At 33.5% G+C, this 17373-nt stretch overlaps 1 protein-coding gene, 1 long non-coding RNA gene and 1 pseudogene across 9 annotated transcripts in view; 1 reads left to right on the top strand and 2 right to left on the bottom strand.

Moving 5' to 3' along the window:
- The window catches only part of RBBP8 (RB binding protein 8, endonuclease), a 127471-nt gene extending 116471 nt beyond the window's left edge, over positions 1 to 11000 (bottom strand). For 5 of the 7 annotated variants that reach the window (XM_079108333.1, XM_079108337.1, XM_079108335.1 and 2 more), the window contains exon 1: positions 10810 to 10998. The gene's annotated coding sequence lies outside the window, so the exon portion shown is untranslated. Of the gene's footprint in view, positions 1 to 10809 lie in introns of all 7 variants that reach the window. The other 2 variants (XM_079108338.1, XM_079108339.1) reach the window with 1 other exon arrangement.
- The window catches only part of LOC306642546, a 39546-nt gene that overhangs the window by 8619 nt on the left and 13554 nt on the right, over positions 1 to 17373 (top strand). The window contains exon 2 of the long non-coding RNA XR_013758589.1: positions 11040 to 11198. This is a non-coding gene — a long non-coding RNA (uncharacterized lncRNA). The remainder of the gene's footprint in view (positions 1 to 11039; positions 11199 to 17373) is intronic.
- LOC306643311 (high mobility group protein B3-like) lies at positions 13560 to 14404 on the bottom strand (annotated as a pseudogene). Its single transcript has one exon. The product of its transcript is annotated as a high mobility group protein B3-like (transcript).

The following is a 17373-nucleotide window of genomic DNA, read 5'->3' as shown; positions in this document are numbered from 1 at the left end:
TGGACTGAATTTCCTTCTTCATTTCCCTCTATAGGCTATTAGTTTCATTTGTTTTTAAACATCTTTCACTGAGCTACTTCATTTCACATTAGTAATAGGCAAACTTTCATTGGATATATAAATTGTTCAATTTAGTATATCTTGCTGTGGTTGATAAAGAAGGTTCCTATATTGGTTGCCTAGGTTTAAGTGATAATGGGTTTATTAATAATGTTATTAATCTTATTTGAAGAATAATTTATCATTAATGGATAGGAAGATCTAGTTCTTTCAAGTCATCTATTTATAAAGCAGAGAATGTCTCAAATATTTCAAATCTATAGACTCTATAGGTTTTTAAAGCCTGAGGATCTTTTGTAGCTGGTTAGTTAGCCTTTATACCTTCCAACACTGGTACTTATGAGAACTTAACTGCCAAGGAAATGATAGAAAAACATATGAGCCAGTGTTAGAATGCTTGCCCAGTATGTACAGGACCCTCAGTTCTATCCCCAGCACTGAAAAAGAAATAATTTATGAATGGTCACATGCTGTGGATATAGCTTCATGGTAAAGCGCCTGCCTAACATCCCCAGTACTGGAAAGGAAGAAAGGAAAACAGAAGGAGATCACTAAGATTGTAGAGTAGAAAAGTTTATTTATTTTGGGAATCTTGAAAAATATGAATTTTTGCCTTTTATACAGTAAAAATATACTATACTGCATTGTCCTATGTACCTATGTATAATGCTACCATGATGGAAGCTGTGAGAATATTCATTCACCATTGTGTAAGTGGAAAACATTATGAAAGATTAACTGTAGGAACAAGTCACTGACACATGGAGTCCACTTACTAAAGCATTCCTTAATAAGTTCACAAGAGCAAACACATTTAATATTCATTGCTTTATCCACATTTAAAAATGGCAATTTTTCCATCTGTGATTTGATGAATTTGTCCACTGCTTGGAAATAATTGCGATCTTTAATATAGCTGTGCTTCACAAATTATGGATGTATCTTCAAACACAGTTTTACTGTGTCTTTTTCCATCTTTATTCTAATTATGCTTGAGAAAAATAGACTTTAAGATACTGCCTTTTTGCTTTTCCTAATCTATATGTTAGTGTAAAGTCAAGAAAACTTTAATAGTTACTTTTCCAAATGTAAATGTAAAAATTCAAAATATTTTGTGTTCAGGTAGTTATGAGTTTACTTATTCCTCCTTAAAGCATAGTATGGTGACTATAGTTTAAACAATTTATTATATAGTTTATAAGAAGTACAAGGCAGGTTAGGGGTGTAGCTCAATGGTAAAGTGTGTGCTTTGTGTGTGAGGGGCCCTGGGCTTATCTCCAGGATCCCCCTCCCCAGTAAAAAGAACTAGAAGAGAGGAGTTTGAAGGTTTCCAGCACAAAGGGTAAATGTTCAATGAGATAGAAATGCTAATTATCCTGATTTGATTATTATTGGCTAATCCTTACAAATAAATATCTCATTTAATAAATAATCATACAAAATTTTGCATTGTAGCACTTGCCTGTAATCCCAGCAATTTGGGAGGCTAACCAACCTCGGCAATTTAGCAAGGTCCTGAGGAGCTTAGTGAGACCCTGCCTCCAAATAAAAAATAATAAGGGATGGGAATGTGGCTCAGTGGTAAAGTGCCCCTGGGTTCAATCCCCAGTATATTAAAAAAAAAAAAATTATCTCCTGTAAAGGCGACCCTATGTTTTAGCCATTACTTTCTCAGTTTTACTTATAACCAGAAGTATTAAAAAATTTATAGTGAAATTGTTTTAATTTACTTTACACTCATGGTAACTGTTTTTATGGGTACATGGAATACTAAGGCTGAAACAGATAGACTTCCTCTTCCCACAGCTAGTAAGTCTTTTTATGTAAGGTGACTGTATGCCCAGATTTACCAGCAACAGTTCTGGTTAGTGACTGTTTTTCTAGTTTAATTATTAATAGGGGTTCCTTTTACTTTAAAAAATATTCTAGTGTGGGCGATAAATCATATGGTCAGAAGCTTTAAGGAATTGGAAATATAAACTAATAATATATTTAAGTGCTCTTTTGTAATCAGCACTTTTTCCTTCTCATCTATGTATACATCTATCTAAACTCTCTTTAGCTTATTGCCAGTATAAGCCATAAAAGAATTACACTCTTTGATTTATTTAACTACACTGAAGTTCCTATAAGTTGAGAAGTGGTTTGTTTAATACTATTGGGAAATTAATTCAAGAGCATTAACAATGATAAAATACAAAGTACTTTTCCTGATTATCTTCTTTTTTAACCTAAAAAAAAAAAAAAAACCTGTCATAAAGGTAGAACAGCACAGTTTTCATCTTTTCACAGAGGTTGAGAAATTAGGTGATTTGACTAGCATTATATGTATATATCATATATGTATATTTTTGTTTCATATATATGAAAAATGTTATATATGTATATATGTACATATATGAATATATTTTATCATTTATATAATGTATGTGCATATTTTAGTATGCCATGCTGTTTTAAATAATAGAATCTATATGAAGCTTATTTTGTGCTTTTCTATTTTTTAATTTTGGAAATAGTTTAGAAAAAATAATCAGTTTCTGCATTTTGACAGAAAATTATTATTACTGGAAGGTTCATTTGCAACTCCAGTATACTTTTCTATTACTTCAGAAAGTTTTACATTGTGAGAGATTATGAAAGGACTTGTAAATATGACAGAATTTAATTAATCTCACAACCGAGAAGAAAATAAATCAGGCTCTCTCAATCAGGGTTGGAGTGAAGCACCTATTATGAACAATACTAGTTCATTTTTTAGATTTTTTTGCATTCATAATTTATTTCTTAGTTTTGATACACATTCTCTTTTACTTGCTGTACACTAGGTATGTATATTTGAGAATTATTATAAACTGATTTCTAACAGAATTAGCAAAAATATTTGTACTAGCTTTCCCATCCCTGAATTGTGGATTTGTTCACGTTCCAAGTTTAAAATTTAATAGATTGAAGGGTGTTGAATTATGTTGCAGTATAAGAAAGGACCAGAGTAGGAAATGTTCCAAAAAATATGTGATCATATTCTATAATCGATGATGGCATATAGCCATATGCTCAGCCTTATGACACTAGGGAAAGAGTCTGGAGCTAGGAGCTAGGACCAGGGTTTAAATTCAGGCCCTATCTATCTCTGATTATCTGCATGTTTCCTAGACAAGTCTTATTTCCCCAATTGAAAGTTGACAATATTTATTTTACCCAAAGGGGCTTTCGTAAGAATGAAATAATATATGTGAAAGTTCTTAAAGAAGACTTAAGTTTGAAGCAGCTTGCCTATTGGGAAGAGTGACAGAGGTTTTCCAGGCTGAAGGAATATGCAAAGTTCTGCTGGAGGAGGGGGTGGACAATCGTGAGCTCTGGAAACTGCAAATGTGTAATAATGTATTTGTATAGGTTGATACTGGGAAAACAGCATTATATTATTTGATTCTAATTTTTAAAATTCCAATCCTATTGAGTAAATAATGTAACTTCTCTTGATTTAAAGATAATGTATACATTGGGTATTTTAACAGTATTGTTGATAGGATTGGATAAGATGTATATATGTATCCAAACCATGTAAGAAACTGTTGTTTAATAGGTTTAAGGCTAACTGGAGACATGCCTCCAATCACTAACTTGTAATTATAGTGAAATATTGAATTAGTATGTGAATGGTGAGAAATTTATAACAAAGGAAGGGACTAACTTAAAATTTAAGTGCTTTTACATGATTTACATAATTAAATTTTGGTAAAGCAGGTAGTATATAGTGGTTTTTATTTTTTTAATTCTTTTTAGGTATACATGACAATAGAGTATATTTTGACATATACACACACAGAATACAACTTACTCTAATTAGGATCTCATTCTTATGGTTGTATATGATGTGGAGATTCACTGGTGGTGTGTTCATATATATAGGAAAGTTATGTCCCATTTATTCTACTGTCTTTCCTATTCCCAACCCCCCCTTTCCTTTATTCCCCTTTGAATATGGTAGTTTTTAATATTTCCATTATAGGCCAAAGGATTTAAAAATCATCTACCCAAAAACAAAGTTGTATAAACAGGAGAAACCAATTTATTCATTTATTTTAGGGATTAGTGCTTGTAAGAAATCCTTCATATAATAGCGATATATCATCTTTCCAACTTCAAATCCAAGAAAGGGAATGTGGGCATAAATGCTGATATTGTGATCAGAGCAAATATAGTAAAGACCTGAGTATGTTTTATTTCTCTTTTTGAAAATATTATCTATTATGATTGGGTTTTGTTCAGCCACATGTGTCTCCACTTTTTCTCATTTTCCATCTAGTCCTCCGTTCAATTTTTCTATTTTATCTTTATTCATTAGCTACTTTAATGATTTATCTTTTTTTAAACTCAGCTTCTCCCAGAATTCAAGTTAAGTGAAAAAATGATAGACTTTTCATTTGCATCTGTTTCTCCTTCACTTTCTCTAAACTAAGTTTAGGCATTATACTAATATGGTATTTACTGAACTAAAGCACATGACTAGATGTTTAGTTATTCCATTTTTAATCTGCTTGACTAGAGCCTCCATATAATGTATTCTTCAGAATCAAGCTCCAGGATCACATTTTAGGTTTTAATGAATTACTTCTTGTAATCAGACCTTCTTGGAGACAGTCCAAGACAAACTTGTACTATTCAAAATTCTGTGCTTCACTAAAATGAGAAATGTCTCTTGAGGGGCTAATATAGTCCATTTGTTTTTACTATAATTTTACCATTGTAAAAGACTTTGGGTCAATGCTGGGCATAAAAGTATTCACACAGTACATACTAATTAATTATACATTTTGCTGCTGTTTGTCCCTTTAAAAATTGGCAACCAAATTCAGGAAATGAATTGTAGTTTATTAGATAATACCTTTCTCACAGAAGATAAAGTTTCAGTGCATCTCAGGTTTTGTGGGAATGGATCAAATCCATCAGACAAAAGTAGAGTAAAGTTCCTTATTTTCCATTTGACATTGCTATACTCATTTCTCAGAAAATCCATTTTAGTTCTCTTGAATTTAAGAATTATATTGGTAACCCTAAAGAAAGAGCAGTTTGACCCTGTTTGTCCTATAATATGTTATATTGTATACTTCTTAGGCCCTGTGTGTCCCAGCCTTTGCAGTGGCAACCAGTTTCATGCAGGTGAAACCTGACAGCCCTTCACCTGACTTTCTGGCATAGGGCCTTCTCTGAAGCTAGTGGAAACAAGTGCATAACTTGAAAATGTAAGAAATTAACAGTCCATGGGGTAACCCTTAAATGAAGGAAGTCAGAATTGATAGGTAAATGCTTCTCTCTCATGTCCTATGGCAGACAATTCTGAAGTAGTTTCGTGGCTCCTCATACTGAGCTTTCGCATTGATTTACTCATAGTGGGGGATGAATTCAAAAATGCTCCCTTGGGGCTAAGGGTGTGGCTCAGTGGTAGAGTGCTTAGCTGGCATGGGCAAGGACCTGGGTTCAATTCCACATACTGTAAACAAAACAAAAAATCCCACTCCGTTGGCTTTCCTTTCTTCTCCTAACCCCCCCACTCTTATTCCTGGTATGATTTCCCAAATAAAGAACTTGTACATAAGCCAAAGGACTCAGGTTCTACTTTCCATGGAGAACCTAGCCTAAGAGATAAAGAGGAAATACAAGATTTTCATTTCACTATTTTTGAGTTACTCATGGAAAATTAAATTTGTAAAATTTTCACGCATGGATGGGACAGATTGATGGTATGCCAGTGTTTGTAAGGATAATATTGCTGACCCAAGATTGGGTGAATGTGCATTTGAGGTTATTTTTCTGATAGTGTTAATAGATTGGATTTGAAGGAACACATTAGTCAGTAATATGTAACTCCCAAATTACAGTTTTCAATTACTTTTATGACTGGCTGTCTTTAATACAATAAGCTATAATGTTCTTATTTCCCAGGTAGTTTTTGATTCATAGAAAGTTTAGTTGTTAGTCCTGAATTATCCAAATGAGCTATTTATATAGAAATGCTTTAAAAACATATGTAAAATTGTTACCCCTTTGCCTTCTTTTCAATTATTTATAGTAATATTTTCTAAATGTATAAAAATAAATGCAAATTAAGTACTGATCCAATGACTAGTCACATAGGCTAAATTGCTCATGTGTTTAATAAAATTTTCTTAATAATAATATATAATTAATTGGCTATATTAGTAAAGTGCTACTTTTGTCTTTCAGTATAGCATCTCCATACAAGCTCTATAACTTAAGAGAAAAACAAAATTGATTTACCATAGATATAAATTCAAATTATAGCATCAGTAGTGAGTTTATATGTATAGCAATTAATTATCTTCCAGGAAATTAAAGTTGATTATAGGAGCTAAATATGATCAGTTTGTGTTACAAATAGATCTTTTTAGTTGGTTCTAAAATTAACTCCTAATCTGTTTTCTGCTCTTCATTCATTGGAAGGTGTATCGATTGACTCAGTTTTAGACAAACTCTTAGAATGTTTGTCACAGTGTTCTGAACTCCCTTCTGACCAATACATTACATAATTATCACCCATATGATCTTTGCTCATTGATTCTGTCCTCTAATCAATTAAATAGTCTGAGACTAATATCTTTAGAAACCATCAAATCTTATTCTATATTCTGTTATTTTTATACCCAATACATTTTGAACTCACTCTCCTCATTATTTGCTATCAAGAAAATGCAATATAATGTAGTATTAAATTATAATAAATTTAATTCAGAAGGAATCTTTTTTCTAGAATCCTGAATAAATAATTCAGTTGGCAATAGAGCACAATCCTTAGAGCATCTAGAAAATCCTTGGCCAACTATTTGATAATCATATAAGATAATAGATACAAATAGTCTTTGGAAAACTCAGATATTAGCCACACATAGGGCATTTGAATTATCCCTGTCATACTTCATTCCACTAGTATACTAGAATAAAGATGATAGAAATCTGAATTTTTAAAAAGAACTTAGGGCTAGGGTTGTGGCTCAGTGGTAGAGTGCTTGCCTAGCATGTGTGAGGTACTAGGTTCAATTCTCAGTACTGCATATAAATAAATAAATAAATAAATAAATAAATAAATAAATAAATAAAAGTCCATTGACAACTAAAAATATTTTTAAATAAAGTACTTAAACCTGTTAATCATATTGATATACTATTCTTAGCATAAGCCTTCTTCGAAGTGAACATTTAATTGAATTGGATTTTATGAGTTTCCGATTTTTTAAATTTAAAATGGTTAAAATATCTTCCAATCTTAAATCTTAATGCCTTCCAAGATTATTGATTTTATTTTTATCTTTCTGACAAAATAAAATGCATATATTCTAAGGTAAGCATTCTAAGGTAAGCATTGACTTCTCTTACTGAAGATATTCTTAATGGAGTAAGGAGGATATTGACATTTGCTGAGCACCTACTATGTTCTAGAAACTTCTAGGTATTTTAAGATAATATGTCCTTCAGTGCAACAATTCATTCATTTATTCATTCATTCATTTATTGAACCCAGGGCCTTACACATGCTAGGCACATACTCTACCACTGAGCTATGTCCTCAGGCCTAATACAGCAACTCTTAAGGAATGGTTTTAGTTTCCTTAATGTACAGATGAAGAAAAGAGAACTTAGAGAGTTAAATAATTCCCAAGTATAAACTATTTTGCAGCACAGCCAATATTCAAACCCATGTCATTTTGGCTCAAACAACCATATCCTTTTCAATATAATTCCCTTCCTTTGGATTGTAAAAGTAAGAAACAAACAAACAAGAAAGGGATAATTTTTCAGGGTCCATTTGGACTGGACTAAAGTTACCAAACATAGAAGTATTGCTAAATTAGGATTTATCTGTAAAAGATAAGGAGATTGGGAAAATTAACATTTAGTACCAGGAATCAGAATTTAAAAATTTGAGCTTTTTATTCTCAAACTTTCTGTAGTCCCATGTCCTAGTAATTCCTCAGGTAAAAATGGTGTAAAGCATTTTTGAGCACTTATGTACAAAGCACTTTCTAAGAGGAATACCCTTAATAATAGGTTCTGTCATCTCTAAGATGAATTTTCAATCTCACAGTTCTGGTCTATATAAACTTATTGAAATTTTCTTACTGATTATGCCAAATGTTAGAAATTCTAACTTCTTAGGCAAATCCTAAACACTTATCTACATAAAAATGACTAAAACAACATAAAAATGTATAGTTTAATATATACTAAGAAAACTAAAAGTGGCCTGGGGTTGTACCTCGGTGGTACAGCACTTGCCTTGCACGTGTGAGGCACTGGGTTCAATCCTCAGCACCACATAAAAATAAATAATAAAATAAAGATATTGTCCTCATACAACTAAAAAAATTTTTAAATAAGAAAAAAAAGAAGTTGTGATAGTTTAAAGCCAATGCTAAGTCAGAAAATGATAGCAGGATCCCCAATCTGGTCAAATATAAAAGACTATGAGGCCCTATTATCAATTGGAAAAAAGATTGTAGGATGGCATTAAGAGATTAGAACTTGAAAAGATAATCACCTTTCTTACTAATGGCCACCCAATCAATTCAACCACTGTGCCAAAAAAAAATTTGGTGGCAATAATGAATAAAGATTAAAATATTAAAGCAAATAATTTCTTAGTCACCAAAGATTCACTAACATAACTATACAAGTTTGCCTTTTTACAATAGAAAACATTTAGATTTCATGTAGTATTCAGGAGTCCATGAAAGGTAGTGAAAGAACTACTAGTCTGGGCTGGTATTCAGGAAATCTGGATGTTCTGGCCCGAGCTCTACACTTAGATTATACAGTAGTGACTTAGCTACATTTTCTTGGCTTCATTCCTCAACTCAAAAACGAAGAGTTGGATTTATTAGTTACTAAGAATACTTCAAACTCAAAAGATGTCATGACTGTAAGTGCTTTTAGTAAGATGAAGATTTTTAATGAAGAAGTTATTAAGGAAGCTGGCATTGTTGACAAAAGAATTGTGTGACTAGGAACAGGAATAAAAGAATGCATTTTAATTTGATTATCAAATTCATATAACTTTAATTTTAATCCAAACAATGTATTAATATTTTAAAGGTATCCGTCTAAAGAAAGTAAATGTCATTCAATTAACTTGTTTAATAGGATTTAGTATATTTGAAAATGAAAATCCCATTAAATTAAAACTAGAGTCCCCTTCAAAATATAGTTAGGCTTGAAATTTTACTCATGGGGGTTTTATAGAAAATATGTGTCCTACTCCTATATGATTTCCTCAAAACTACAAATGTAAAAAGGTTTAATAAATTATTTATCTTTACACAGTAAGTCCTGTATTTTAAAAAGTATGATTTAAAATTTTTAATTACTATATACAATATATTCAGCAGAAACATCAACAATGTACTTATTGATATGTATATGTAGCTCTTACCTGAAAACTAATTGAAAACAGAAAAATTCAATCAACTCTAAATTTGACCCATGCTACCAAATACTTATCAAAATAAAGTTTATGCTGAATAAAATTAATTTTGGATTGCTGAATCAGCGCATTCCATTTGTAGATACATTACATGGCTTTTAGAAGTTTAGTTGAATTACCAGAAGTTTAATCCAGAACTTCCTAGAAATAGGACTAAGATTTTCCCTGCAAAAAGTGAAATTTCATCGGAACATTTATTTTCATTTTTTTATTAACATCCTAAAGAAACTTATAGTCTTTGAGTATGAACATAATGACAAAGTGGGGACACTAGGAACAATGAAAAGGATGCATCAGCCTTGCTCAGTTCAAGGCTAAGTTCTATTAAGAAGATCTACAGATAAAGCTTGACAGGAAATACTCAGTGTAAATCTGTTAAAAAAGTTTAAAAGTCCAGATAAACTTGTGTATCAGCAGTTATGTTAAACTAAATGCCCCCCAAAACATGTGCACTCAATTCATTCTAATATTGATAAATAAGGGAATAATTTATTATGTCAAAATTAATCTAAAGGGATTCGTAACTTTCATTTTAAATGACTCATACTACTAAAATAAATTAATTAGCTCCATGAAAGAGAGAGATAAAATGAATACTTTGAAATATAAATGAAAGGAAGACTCAAGTATTCTTTAACCTAAAAAGGTTTTCAAACCTAATAGGCATGACAAAACCTGTCTTCATTCCTTTCTATTCAGCTCAGCAAGTGCTTTTGAGCTCCAATAGTTAATCAGTTACCAGATTCTACAATCTTTGTTTTTCACACTCCTCAATTCTTACTGTGAATTTTTCCTCTAATGTATTTAGGATTACCAAGCTGGGCAATACTTTTTTCTTTTACCTTAAAAAGGCAATTATTATTTTATACACAACTCAATATACTATACAAAATTGAACCATATAGCATCAGCCTGTAAAACATAATAGTATGTTATCAAAGAAATATATGGCTTAAGGTGAATCATTAATATTTGATATATATTTAACAAAGTCATTCAACCCAACTTTTAAAATGACAATAGCCATAACCAACTTACAAAAAAAGTACAGAAGTATGTTGTATACCAAATAACTATCCCAACAAATCAATGAACATATGTACAAGTTTTATAAACAATATACAATCAGATTTACAGAAAAGGTAGAATTCAGGTGTTATCATGTTAAAAATCAATCTTCTTAAACATCATCTAATTTAACCTTCCAAAGCTGCATAAATATTGAGAAATATAAAAAAAATTTAACTTACCCTTCAATTTATTTAGAAAACCTCTGCTCTTGGTCAAAAGCAGAAGGTGTTTCACTTCTCACTTTCCCTAAGGCTATGAACATAAATGTTAAAATCAGTGGACGCCACCTCTCTGGACCACACTAGAGTTTGTAGACACTCCAGTTATGTGGAAGAGTTCTCCTGCATCTAAGCTATATACTGTGTGCAATGGATAACCTAATATGCCTTTCATTTAACTGGCTGGGCAGGTTTCTACCGTCTGTGGAACATGGAATCAAACCAGAATATGTTGGCATAACAGGCCAGTCAAACCGGTTCTTCTGTAGACCCAGAACCCGTCTGACCAGTCTGCATCAAAGGCTAGCCCAACATGCTGCAGCTGCTCAGCTCTGCTAAGCTTGTACTGGGTGAGTTATCCCCACCTCCCGTCAACTCCCAACAAACTACTCGGAATGTTGTAGCCTCCAGCAAAATAATTCAGAGTTCTAGTGGGAGGGGTAGGTCTGTGTCAAGTATAGCAAGAGTCCATTGTTAAAAGTCTCTCTTGGTAGATACATATAAGTAAGTGGTCTATTATCCTCAGAGGTAGGTAATCCTTCTTAAAATGTATTCTAGGACTCTGTGCTGTCAGAAGCCTCTAGAGGTAGATTATCTACAATGGTGAAGAATCCCATCATTCCTGACCTTTTCCACTAGTCCATTTAGCTTTACTTGTTCTAGCTTAACCTTGAGGGGAGGGATTAATAATTCCCCACAAGGGTAGTTGCTCAAAGAGCTCGTAGAAAACATTTCAATAAGGAGAGAAATAAAGTGTAAGCTGACCAAACATTTGCATGGGTGTGTTATCTTCCTTGTTCTCAAATGATCCTCACACTATTCCAGTCTAAATTGGAAAAACTACTTCTATAAAATAGGGACAATTTAGAAAGGTTTTACTTTGGATATTAAACAGTTCAACACAAATTATTGATATCTATTGCATTTCAAGAACTGTGCCAAGTATCACAGTGACAGGTGAAAAAGATGAAATTTAGTAAGAGTTGGGAGTTATGTCAGTTTTCAATTAAGCACATCTAGTAAGTTTTTGGAAGGGAGAAATGAGCAACACAGGATTATATTTTGATACAAATTTATTTATATTAAAGGAGATCAGGTGAAGTTTGTTCTTACTTTTTCATAATAGTTGCATATTTAGAAATAATCTTTCCTAAGTACCCACACAGTGAATCTCAAACTTTCTGTGTAAGAATCATATTGCTGAGCCTCAGCCTCTAGAGATTCTGATTGAATAGGTCTGAGATATTGCCCAGCACTTCCAGTGATTCTGATGCAGTTGTCATGGGGACCAAAGATCCAGACTCCATGTTCAGGTTCTTTTATTTTTGTGCCTGATAATAGAACACACATGCATTAAAAAGTAATCATATTCATTTTTTAATCTCTTGTGTCTAGAACACTGACTGACACTTAAAAAGTTCTTAATAAATGCTTACTAAGTAAATATCTACTCAGAGTCAGCACTTAGTAGATCCCAGGGGAACCACAACTAGTAGCTATTATGTGAATCAAACTGCATTAAATACTATAATTATAATAACTGAGGTAGAAACCCAGAAAAGGAAGCAAGTATGACTATAAGTATGGGAAACTTCACAAAGGAGGTGGTTTAGAAACTTCTTTTTTGACTACAACCAAAGATTGCTATCTGCAGGATAACAAAAGGTTGAAGGTACAATACAAAGAATGCCTTTGATTTAGTATATTAATGAGAGTATTAAGTATCTGAGGACACCATTACTCAAAACTTGATAATTAGATTATTTTCCAGAGCAAGGGTCAGCACATTTTTTAAAAAATGTAATACTGTTTATTTAACTTCGAAAACTTTTCAGCATTCTAAACATACAAAAAATAACATAACATTGCAAATTGTTTTTAAGTACAGAAGGTTCTTGAACTTTCATTAATGCAATGGCTCTTTGCTGCAATGAAGAGTTCTACAGTTTGTTTTTCAAACAAACTTCCTTTTCAAGGAAGTTTAAAATCTACTATACTTAACTAAAAAATATTCAAACACTTCTCATGCCAGCTGATTCCCCTTTTTCCACAACTATGAAAGGCTACAGAATGCTATATCACTAAATACAAAAACAAGACAACCTGAAGCTAAACGGATGCCCGCTGCAGTGTCAACAGGTCTAGCCTCACAGTGCATGACCTGAGCTATGGCCCTTCCAAAATACCACAGCGTCAACACCAAGCAAGGAGCATCAAGAGTTTTTCTTGGTTGTTTTGTTCTTTGTACAGACTATAGATATGTACTATAGATATATTGATAACAGAATTTCTAGCCAATAACCCTATGGTTAACACCACCTTACAAATTTTTTAAAAATGCCAGGAACATCTTCAAATACCTTGTCACACCGACAGCTAAGTGCAGAGTAAGGAGAACATGAGAGTGCCTTTTCATTTTTAAAAAAAAAGTTTGGAAATATGTACAGTTTTGATACAGTTTCAGGTTGCTGTGGCACCCAGGGCTGCTTCATGTAAATCACTGATAATTTCTAGAGCACTTTGAGAGGCTACAATATGATTGTGATCAAATTCTATAATTGAATCTAATGAGAGTAACAGACACATCTCAAGGTGTGTCAATCATGGCATTCCCTTACTCTAAAGTATTCACAAGGAGACAGATAAACAGTTTTTTATTCCTCCTCCTCCCTTACTCTAAAGTATTCACAAGGAGACAGATAAACAGTTTTTTATTCCTCCTCCTCCTCTTCCTCTTCCTCCTCTTTGTCTTCCTCTTCAAACTTTTTTTCCAGGCAACTTTAGCAGGACCCTTTGCACCTTCAAAATTTCCTTTAGATATAGTCAGCAACATTCTTCTCATATTTCTCCTTCAGCTTTGCAGCCTTAGTGATGTATGACTGCTTTTCATTGTCACTTAAGTTATTGCACATCTCACCCAGATTTTTTGCCACATCTCCAATGGAGATACCAGGATTTGTGGACTTGATCTTGGGGCAGAATTCTGAACAGAATAGCAAGTCTTTTGGGGGTATTAGGGAAGAATTCTGAACAGGATAGGACGTCTTTTGGGGGCACTAGGGTTCTTTTTCTTCTTGCCTCCCTTAGCTGGTCCATAATCTTTCATTTCCTGATCAAAGCATAGTTTATTGGCCTTTGCCATTTCATCAAATTTAGATTTGTCTTTCCCAGACACTCATCTTCCACCTCTTAGAGGACTTCTTGGAAAATTCTGCAAAATTGACAGGGACTTTTGGATTTTTCTTCTTATGTTCTTCTCTGTAAGTCTGCACACAGAAGGCATAAGCAGACATCTTGCCCTTTGGTTTCTTGGGGTCACTTTTAGCTATCCTGACTGAATCCTTGGCTAGTCTGGGCAGCATAGGGCACAACGTGCAGCTCTGCACTCCCCAACCTCATGCTACCAGCCTCCACAAGAACCACCTGAGCACATTTTTAAATAAAGTATCAGAGACTACATGTTTTAGAGTTTGTAGGCCAGAGTGTCTTCATTTAAACTATTCAGTTGTAACATTGTAGTATAAAAGCAGACATAGAGACAATAGTCAATGATGGGTGTGGGAGTGTTCCAATAAAAATTTATAAGAACAGGTGGCAGACCAGATTTGGTCAGTGGGCCATAGTTTGCTGAACCTTGTGAAAATTAACAAAAAATTGCATATTTGTTTGGGAAAAGGGACTTTAGAGTAAGACATGGGTTCTATCCCAGTTCTGTTCCACATTACCTTTGTCACTTGAATCAAGCATACGTTTTATTTATATAATGGGCATAAAAGCAATAGCACCTACCCCCTCCTGTTATAAGATTCAGATAACACAATTTATATAAGCATCTGTCTGAAAATCTAGTACACAGTAAGGGCTCTATAAAATATCAGCTAAAAATAAACATGGTCAAACATGGTTCAGTATAGATGTTCATTTTCATTATTTCTTGAAATCCTACTAAAATGGCAGAAAAGAACAAAAACAGCATAAATCTTGAGGACCAAAAGAGCAAGAGTGGTAGGAGATAAGAGTTGTCCATGAGGTTTTAGAAGAAGGAATGAGAATGAGTGTTGAATAGAGAAAGAGGATGTCTGACTACTTGCCTTCGTAAAAGCAAGTCTATCTCTACTGCTGGAAAACTTCAAAACTGAATAAGTGACCTCTAATAGTCTTAGGGTGGGGGGTGGGCTTGAAATGGGAGGGTTGGTTGAAAAAAGTCTGTTTAGGAGCAGTTTGCTTTACAGTTTCCCTTCCCCAAACCATAAACCTGGAGCGTGCACTTTCTTCAGTCTTGACTGGAGATAGGTAGAATTTGTCTCATGGTAGAAGGAGGAGTTGTCCCAGATTGGTATTAGATTTGGAAATACCAGGCAGAGCTGATTGTGGGTACTAAGTACCATACTGAAATTTTAAAAATTGCATTATTTTCCTAGTGCTTCTGTAACAAGTTACTCAAAACTTTGTGGCATAAGGAAACACAAATATAGCATCTTACAATTCTGGAAATGGGAAGTTCAAAATGGACATCAGTGGGCTAAACTAAGGGTATGAGCAAAGCCTCATTACTTTGTGGAGGCTTCAGGGAAGAAAATCTGCCTTTTTGCCATTTCCACCTTCTAGTAGATACTTAGATTTCTTGACCCATAGTTCCATTTTGTCTTCAATGCCAACAGGGACATTTTCACATTCACCATTCTGACCATGACTCTGCTGCCTACCTCTTCCACATTTAAGTGCAACTCCACAATCCAAGATAATCTCTCTATTTTAAGAACAATTTATTAGTTACCTTAATTTCATCTATAATGGACTGGGGATGTTGCCCAGTGGTAAAGTGTTTGCCTAGGTTTAATCCCCAGTACTGCAGAAACCAAAAGAATTAATTCCATCTGCTACCTAAATTCTCTACCACATAAAATAACATATTTACAAGTTCCCAGTATAAGAACATGTGGACATCTTTGAGAAGCCATTATTTTGCCTACAATGGAGACTAAGTCAAAGTCTGTCGGTTGGTGAAATACTCAGGTTTATTCTTCTGCTTGACTTCTGAATGCTAGTAATCAGGTTTGTATTCACTCACAAAGCAGGAAATTAGAGAATTTCTCTGTAGAAACTCTCCAGACCCTGATTACCCTAATGCAGCAACTATAAGCTAGGGCTGATTTTATGTCTTCAGAGAATCTCTGGAGAGATTTTTTATTATTATTATTATAACAACTAGGAGGTAGGTAGGAATATACTACTGGCATCTGGTGAGTGAGGGCCAGGAATCCTGCTAAATGTCTTACAAAATACATAGGACAACTCACTTCCCACTCCAACAAATACTTATTCATTCTGAAATGTCATTGGTGCCAAGGTTGAGAAATCCTATTCTCATTTAAATCTACCAATCACTATCACTCTAACATATATCAGTAAATCCCAGCTAGGCACAGAGTTACAAATCAGTATCTTTGATTTGGGGGGTAGTTACTAGGGATTGAACACAGGTGCTTTATCACTGAGCTATATCCCCAACCCTTTTAATTTTTTTATTTTGAGACAGGGTCTCACTAAGTTGTTTAGGGCTTCACTAAGTTGCTGAGGCTAGCCTCAAACTTGTAATCCTCCTGCCTCAGCCTCCCAAGTTGCTGGAATTTACAGGCATGTGCCATCATACCTGGAACAAATCAGAATTTTTTAACTAATTAAAGAAAATATAATATGAAAGAGAAAAGTGAAAAGAAACAGATAAAAAGAATTTAGAGGAAACAGTCAATTCAGAGAGCAGAATAATATTTTAAAGCCCATTATATTACTATTTTCAAAGAAATAAGAGTAGTTGCTGATTACACAGAATGAGAACAGAAAGGCAATGTAAAAGTGGAACTTTGGACTTTAAAACAGAGATACTGAAAAATAAAAAGATAATGACAAAAATAAAGTCAGCAGAAGGAATTGGAAGATACAGTCGAGGAAATTCCATAAAGTGAAATAAAAAGGTAAAAGAGAGGAAACAAGTCATTGTGGTGGTACATTTCTGTAGTTGCAGCTTCTCAGAAGACTGGGGCAGAAGAGCGCTTGAACCCAGGAGTTAAGAGGTCAGCCTGGGTAGTATCAAGAGAGCCTGTCCTAAGAAATAAGAAATAAAAACAGGGGAGACATAGAACATGACATATTTTTTAAAATCAGAGAATGAATCACAGAAGTCCAACAACTGACAAAAGATGTTTTAGGAAAGAACACAAAAATGGAAAATTATCAAATAGTTCTGAATTTTTTCACCAGAAATGAAGAACCCAAGTGTCTGATAGGAAAGGCAAGACAAGTGTCCACAAAAAAAAAAAAAAAAAAAGAGAGAGAGAGAGAGGCTATCAACCAGACATACCATAATGGAATTCAGAATGCCAAGGATTTAAAAAAAAAAAAAAAAAAATCCAAAAATTTCCAGCGAAAAAGAGGAGAAAACACACAAAAACACATACAAACATACACAACACTAGTCACATAGAAAGTATCAGGATTCATTTAAATAAATGATACTAATTAACA

The sequence above is a fragment of the Sciurus vulgaris genome (genome assembly GCF_902686455.1).
Source record: "Sciurus vulgaris genome assembly, chromosome: 13".
Taxonomy (NCBI): Eukaryota; Metazoa; Chordata; class Mammalia; order Rodentia; family Sciuridae; genus Sciurus; species Sciurus vulgaris.
This window is presented reverse-complemented; position numbering and strand designations above follow the sequence as displayed.